The sequence below is a fragment of the Somniosus microcephalus genome, unplaced genomic scaffold (genome assembly GCF_052327205.1).
Source record: "Somniosus microcephalus isolate GS21.2 unplaced genomic scaffold, FLI_Smic_1.0 unresolved_chr8, whole genome shotgun sequence".
Classification (NCBI taxonomy): Eukaryota; Metazoa; Chordata; class Chondrichthyes; order Squaliformes; family Somniosidae; genus Somniosus; species Somniosus microcephalus.
The window spans coordinates 42,258,367-42,265,357 of record NW_028225186.1 but is presented as its reverse complement, the minus strand read 5'-3'; positions in this window follow the sequence as shown (position 1 = coordinate 42,265,357).

Genomic DNA, 6,991 nt, shown 5'->3' with positions numbered 1-6,991 from the left:
CCCCCGTAGCAAAATCCCACAAATGACTTGGAAGCTGCAGCTGATGCAATTAAGATTTTAAAGCCCAATTGATTCCCCACGAATGGGAACCCCAACCTGAGAGCTTTTCAGGTGAGATCATCACTGCTGCTTCTTTTAATGGCTTCGACAAGCCTTACTGAATTCATCAGACTGCCAAGCTTCTCGCCCAAGCAGCTGCTGCGAACATCATCAGTCATGGCGACACGTCGGAGGAAGGCATCACCCAGATTTGACGAGGCAGCCCTCCAGGCATTGGTGGAGGGAGCGAAAAAGAGCAGGGAGGTGCTCTTCCCCTCCTCGGGGAGGAAGAAGCCACCTCAGCAAGCCAAGGCTGTGTGGCTGAGGGTGGCAGAGCAAGTGAATGACACCAGCAATACCATCAGAACATGGAAACAATGTCGCAAACGCTTCCATGACCTTCTGCGCACTGGAAAAGTGAGTATGATGTTCCCATCACTCTTAATCTGATCCCCATTGCCTTTCCTCGCCAGCTCTCCGCTTTACCAATCTCTTCCTCCACATCCCACTTGGCACTGACATCCATGCACCCTTTCCCACTCACTCCCTCTCTCTCTATGATCACATTCACCGAACTAATGGACTATGCAGCCCTCACACTCCCTATCACTGCCATGCTATGAAAGCAACATACATCACATAGGGAGGGCCCTTGGTCTTGCCATCTCACTCCATCTTTCTCTCCTTCTAAGCATCTATGCCATCGATTCTCTACACTCACTCATTCATTCTCGCTCAAACTCCACTTGTCTCCCCCATTGCAGGAAAAGAGAGCTGACAACTGAGCAGAGCGAGCCAAGCCAGGGCAAGGGGCAGCCTTCTTAGCCCAGCTGACCCCATGGGAGGAGGCGGTCCTGGACATCGTCGGCGTCCAGGACGACACACAAGTGGGGGACGGAGAGACCGGTGCAGCAGAGCAAGCTGGTGACAGAAGAGTTTTCCAACTCTCTCAATTGCATTGCATGACTCGCTGATAATGACTTGGAAGCTCTAACAGATGGACCTCTGATCATCTGCAATAAGCACTGTGCAGGTAACCCTGGCCTCTCATCTCTGACACTGTCCTTTACTCCCCCACAGGTCCATCGCAAGCTCCCATCTCCAGGACGCAGGAGGAGGTTCAGCCTCAGCTACGAGACTCCTCCGAGGAAGATGCAACCTCTGAGGGCGCAGTGTCAGCAGAAGGCAACGCACCCAGCACCAGCGCAGAAACTGACACCTCGGTGGGACCTTCGGGACATAGAGTAGTGTCATCACCTGGTGTATCACAGCTCACAAGTGAGCCTCCGCAGATGGTGGAGACAGGGACAGCAGTGGAGAGTCCTAGTCGGAGGGCGCAGCACTCTCCCAGCTCGGCTCAGCTGCATGTCGACCCTCTGCCACTGGGTAGATCCACAGTATCAGCGGTGATAGCACTCCAGGAAACTATGCAGGAGTCTCTGGCAGGTTTTGTCTCCAGGGCTGCTGCGAGTGCGGAGCGAATGGAGGAGTCCGCCGCTAACGCGAGCAGAGCCTTTGTGGAGTCATTGGCGCATCAAGGCATTACCACGGAAAGGATGGCAACCTCCGTGGAAAGGCTGGCTATGGCCATGGAGGAGATACGTCGCTGAGTAATGAAAACATGGTGAGTGTTCAGACTAGACTGACATCTCTGGAGGAGTGATGCGCAGCTATTGAACGGAGAAACCAGACCTTCATGGCAGTCCCTCTGAGAAGGACTGCCAGTCCCGACATGGGTCCCCATGGCTCCCCTGATGTGCAGCAAGGTGCTCTCTCGCCACTTGCAAGCGCTGAGGGGGATCTGACCAATGAGAGGGATGATGGTGGCAGAGAACAAGGAGGTGGGGGCTCCTCTCCAAGCGCTCAAACTTCCATGCCACTGACAAGTCCTCGGTCAGAGCCCCACCTGAGTCAGCACCCAAGTGAGATCGGCGTCTCAAACCCTGCACAGCCGCAGGAGAAGGAGACTGCTGCGCAGCCCTTACAGGCTCGCAGACCCAGAGGACGCCCGCCAAAGGTGTCCAGACAGGAGCAGCAAGGAAGTGAGCAAGGGGCCTCCACATCTGCTGATGCCACTGGGGTACCACTACGTAGGAGCACGCGTAAGAGAAATAACCTGCACAAATAGTCACAAGGGTAGTCACTTGGGTGGAATTTAATGTGTTATGGTTGAAAGCCATCAGAATAATGTGATCAAAACATCAGTTGGCTACTGCTGTAGTTGTGGCGTGTGTCATTTCGCGAATGGGACTTTCACTTTGAGGTCAGTATGGTGGTCACATCGCTAGAACTCAGCTGTTCCCTGGCTATTGTCAGTGCTCAGGTAAAAGGATGCGAGGCACTAGTCCCTCATGGGCGAGGCTCAGCAAATCTGGCCACTTTGAACGCGTCCCTTGCATCCAGCCACCAATGTTCTCGCGCACTGCTGCCGCTGGTTGATGAGCCTCTGCAAGATGTTCGTCTTCGCTCTCCTACTCCTCCTCCTCCTCCTCCTCATCTGAGGAGGATATGCCAGGAGCCACTTGGTCCTCGGCCATCTGCAAGCCACGACCCTGTGCCATGTTGTGAAGCACACAGCAAACCACAACGATTCTGGAGACCCTGGCTGCTGAGTATTGCAGGGCTCCACCTGATCTATCCAGGCATCTGAAGCGCATCTTCAGCAGACCAATGGTCTGCTCGATCATGGCTCTGGTGGAAAGGTGGCTGGAGTTGTAGTTCTCCTCAGCTACGTTGGATGGGCTCCTCAGCGGCGTCAATAGCCACGTCGTCAAGGGATAGCCTTTGTCTCCAAGTAGCCATCCGTTAAGTTGGTGTGGCGGACTGAATAGCGGAGGCACAGTAGACTGGCGCAGTATGAGGGAGTCATGGCAACTGCCAGGGTACTTGGCACAAACATGCAAAATTTCCTTCTTGTGGTTACACACCAGCTGAACGTTCAGGGAGTGGAAGCCCTTGCGGTTGACAAATATACCAGGATTGTGATGGGGAGCCTTAAGGGCCACATGTGTGCAATCAACGATGCCCTGCACGCTTGGAAAGCCTGCAAGATTCGCAAATCCATCCGCTCTCGCCATGACACTTGCTAGATCCTTGGTGAAATGGGTGTGATTGTGCGCGATGGCAAAGAGGGCATCGGTTACCTGCTTGATGCAGGTGTGTGCGGCCGCCTGGGAGATGCCGCTGATGGCTGCTGCTGATCCCTGGAATGAGCCTGAGGCAAAAAAGTTGAGTGCGATGGTGACTTTAATGGCCACTGATAAGGGGTCTCCAGCTGCTCCTCTGGGCTCCAGGTCTTGCTGCAGCATTGCGCAGATGTCAGCCACCATCTCTCGCGAAAGTCAGAGCAGCCTTTGGCACTCCCGCTGAGACATGTCGAGGTAGCTGAACCTGCGTCTGTAGACGCTGCTTGGGGGGTATCTCCTGCGCCGACGGACTTCCAATGCGCTGGCCCCTTCTGGCCTGTGCATCCTCAGGTGGGGCAGCAGCAGCTTGGCGCAACTGTTGCTGCTGCTGCTGTTGGGCGGCCTCATGTAATATCCAGAAGGGCAGGCCAAAAACAGCTCCCATGCTTCTGGTAGGTGCCTCAGTTGAGGAAGCGCTCAGTGAAGGTGGCGAGAGGGGTTTCCCAGGAGGCCACACTGGAGATGGTTGTCAGGCTGCAAACTTCCAGAGCTTTGGGAAGCCTTCTGAAAGATCCCCCAGACCTGCGAGAGCAAAGTTATGCCACCTGCATTTAAAGCCTGTTCAAATCTGCCGTTTAATGGTTGAGCTGCAGCTGCTACTCCTCAAGCCAGTTGGGATTATAGAGCCAATTGAGGGCTTGTTCAGGGCGTTAAGGGCCTATCCCGCCTCCTGGAGGCGGGACGGAGTCGGGACCAGCAGACACGAATTTAGGAAAATCCAGCCCAAAATGTGGGGAACACGACCGCAACCCCAACCCGCCCGCAGAAGCAAAATCCCGCCCAATATGTGTCAGTGTATGAGTGTGATCGTGTGAGTCTGTTTGTGTGAGTGTATGCGTTTGACCGTGTGAGTCTGTGCGTATATTTTTGTGTTTGTGTGAAATATGGGCTGGATTTTGCTAGGGCCGGGGAGGCGGGATTGGAGGCGTGCGGGGGATAAAAATCGCAAAACTGGCGTGCGGGCCCAAACCCGCCTCCATCCCGCCTCCACACAATTTTCCTAAATTCGTGTCTGCTGGTCCCGAATCCAATGCACAAGGCCGTTTGCCGACCACAACTCGGTTCCCCAAGCCGGAATGCAGCACCCCAAGCCCCGGTAAGGCGGCCGAATACATTCCCATAGGACTTCCTTCCCCAATGTGAATGCCAAGTATTCAGTTAATCAGTTGCCCTTTTGGTTTATCATTTGTCGCTCTGACTTTTGGTTAACCAGTTGTCGATGTACAAATTTCAGTTAATCAGTTGCCCTTTTGGTTTATTATTTGCTACCTTGACAACTCATTAACCAGTGTTTCAGACAATGCACAAGGCCATTTGACAGCTACACAAGCCCGGTACTGGTCTGTACGGCCCCGCCACTCCGTTCGGCTGCCGTTGACCCGGACCGGAACGGACTTTCCCTCCCGAAGTTCTCCGCGATAAGCTGCCGGTGACCGGGGGCCCGTTAGCCGCTGCGGGACGGCGACACTTTCCCTAACTCGCCCGGGGCCAGTTCGGCAATACAGTGTGCGCCAGAGCAGGGGCTTTCCAACGAGCCATCCCCGAACGAAATCGGACACGGGAGTCGGGAACGACAGGCGTTCGACTGGTGCCGGGCAACCAGGGCCAAATGCCCGCCAATTTAAATACACGAAAACCCCGGGCTCGAGTAGGAGGGACGGGCACCCGGCTTCCCGGTGTCGGACCGACTCCGTTCAGATACCGTTGGATGCCGCTTGCCCCTGGCTTGCTTTGGCAGCCGGCGCGTGCAGGCCGCCCCCTGCCCCGCCGTCTCAGTGGTCGGAAAGTGGTCTCCAGCCAACGGCTGTACCTCGGCCGGGGAAAGGGGCAGCTACACACACAAGGTACTGGTCTGTGCGGGCCCGCGACCCCGTTCGGCTGCCGTTGATCCGGACCGGATCGGACTTTCCCTTCCGAAGTTATCGCCGATAAGCTGCCGGTGACCGGCGGCTCGTTAGCCGCTGGGGGACGGCGACACTTTCCCGAACTTGCCGGGATCCAGTCCGATGATATAGTGTGCGCCAGCGCAGGGGCTTTCCAACGAGCCCTCCCTGCCCGAAATCGGACACGGGAGTCCGGAGCGAAAGGCGTTCGACTGCCGGCCGGCCAAACTCAGGCAATCTCCCGCCGTTGCGGACCCGCTCCCGGACAATCGGGTCCAAATGCCCGCCAAGTTATACGCACGAAAACCCCGGGCTCGATTCGGAGCGTCGGGCACCCGGCTTGCCGGTGTCGGACCGACTCCGTTCAGATACCCTTGGATGCCCCTTGCCCCTGGCTTGCTCTGGCAGCCGGCTCGTGCAGGCCGCCCACTTCCCCGCCCTCTCAGTGGTCGGAAAGCGGTCTCCAGCCAACGGCTGTACCTCTGTCGGGCAAAGGGGCAGCTACACAAGCCTGGTACTGCTCTGTGCGGGCCCACCACTCCGTTCAGCTGCCGTTGCTCTGGACCGGATCGGACTTTCCGTCCCGAAGTTATCCCCGATAAGCTGCCGCTGACCGACGGCACGGCAGGCGGTAAGGGACTGCGACACTTTCCCGAACTTGCCGGGATCCAGTTCGATGATATAGTGTGCGCCAGCGCAGGGGCTTTCCAACGAGCCCTCCCTGACTGAAATCGGACACGGGAGTCCGGAGCGAAATGCGTTCGACTGCCGGCCGGCCAAACTCAGGCAATCTCCCGCCGTTGCGTACCCGCTCCCGGACAACCGGGTCCAAATGCCCGCCAAGTTATAAGCACGAAAACCCCGGGCTCGATTCGGAGCGTCGGGCACCAGGCTTCCCTGTATCGGACCGACTCGGTTCTGATACCGTTGCATGCCCCTTGCCCCTGGCTTGCTCTGGCAGCCGGCGCGTGCAGGCTGCCCCTCGCCCCGCCCTCTCAGTGGTCGGAAAGCGGTCTCCAGCCAACGGCTGTACCTCGGTCGGGGAAAGGGGCAGCTACACAAGCCCGGTACTGCTCTGTGCGGCCTAGCCAGCCCGTTCAGCTGCCCTTATTCCTGACTGGATTGGACTCGTTCCCGAAGTTATCCCCAATAAGCTGCCGCTGACCGACGGCCCGCCAGCCAGTACGTGACTGCGACACTTTCCCAAACTTGCCGGGGTCCAGTCCCATAATATAGTGTGCGCCAGCGCAGGCGCTTTCCAACGAGCCCTCCCTGACCGAAATCGGACACGGGAGTCCGGAGCGAAAGGCTTTCGACTGCCGGCCGGCCAAACCCAGGCAATCTCCCGCCGTTGCGGACCCGCTCCCGGACAACCGGGTCCAAATGCCCGCCAAGTTTTATGATCGAAAACCCCGGCCTCGATTCGGAGCGACGGGCACCCAGCTTCCCCGTGTCGGACCGACTCCGTTCCGATATCCTTGGATGCCCCTTGCTCCTGGCTTGCTCTGGCAGCCGGCGCATCAAGGTGGGTCCCCGCGGCACCGGCTCAGCAGTCGGAAAGCGGTCTCCAGCCAACGGCTGTACCTCGTCCGGGCCAAGAGGCAGCTACACAAGCCGGCTACTGGTCTGTGCGGCCCCGCCACCCCGTTCAGTGGCAGTTGACCCGGACCGGATCGGACTTTCTCTCCCGAAGTTATCCCCGATAAGCTGCCGCTGACCGACGGCGCGGCAGCCGGTAAGGGACTGCGACACTTTCCCGAACTCGCCAGGGAGCAGTCCGGCAATATAGTCTGCGCCAGCGCCGGGGCTTTCCAACGAGCCGTCCCCCACCCTAATCGGACACGGGAGTCGGGAACGGAGCGCCCACCACCGGCCTTTATAAAC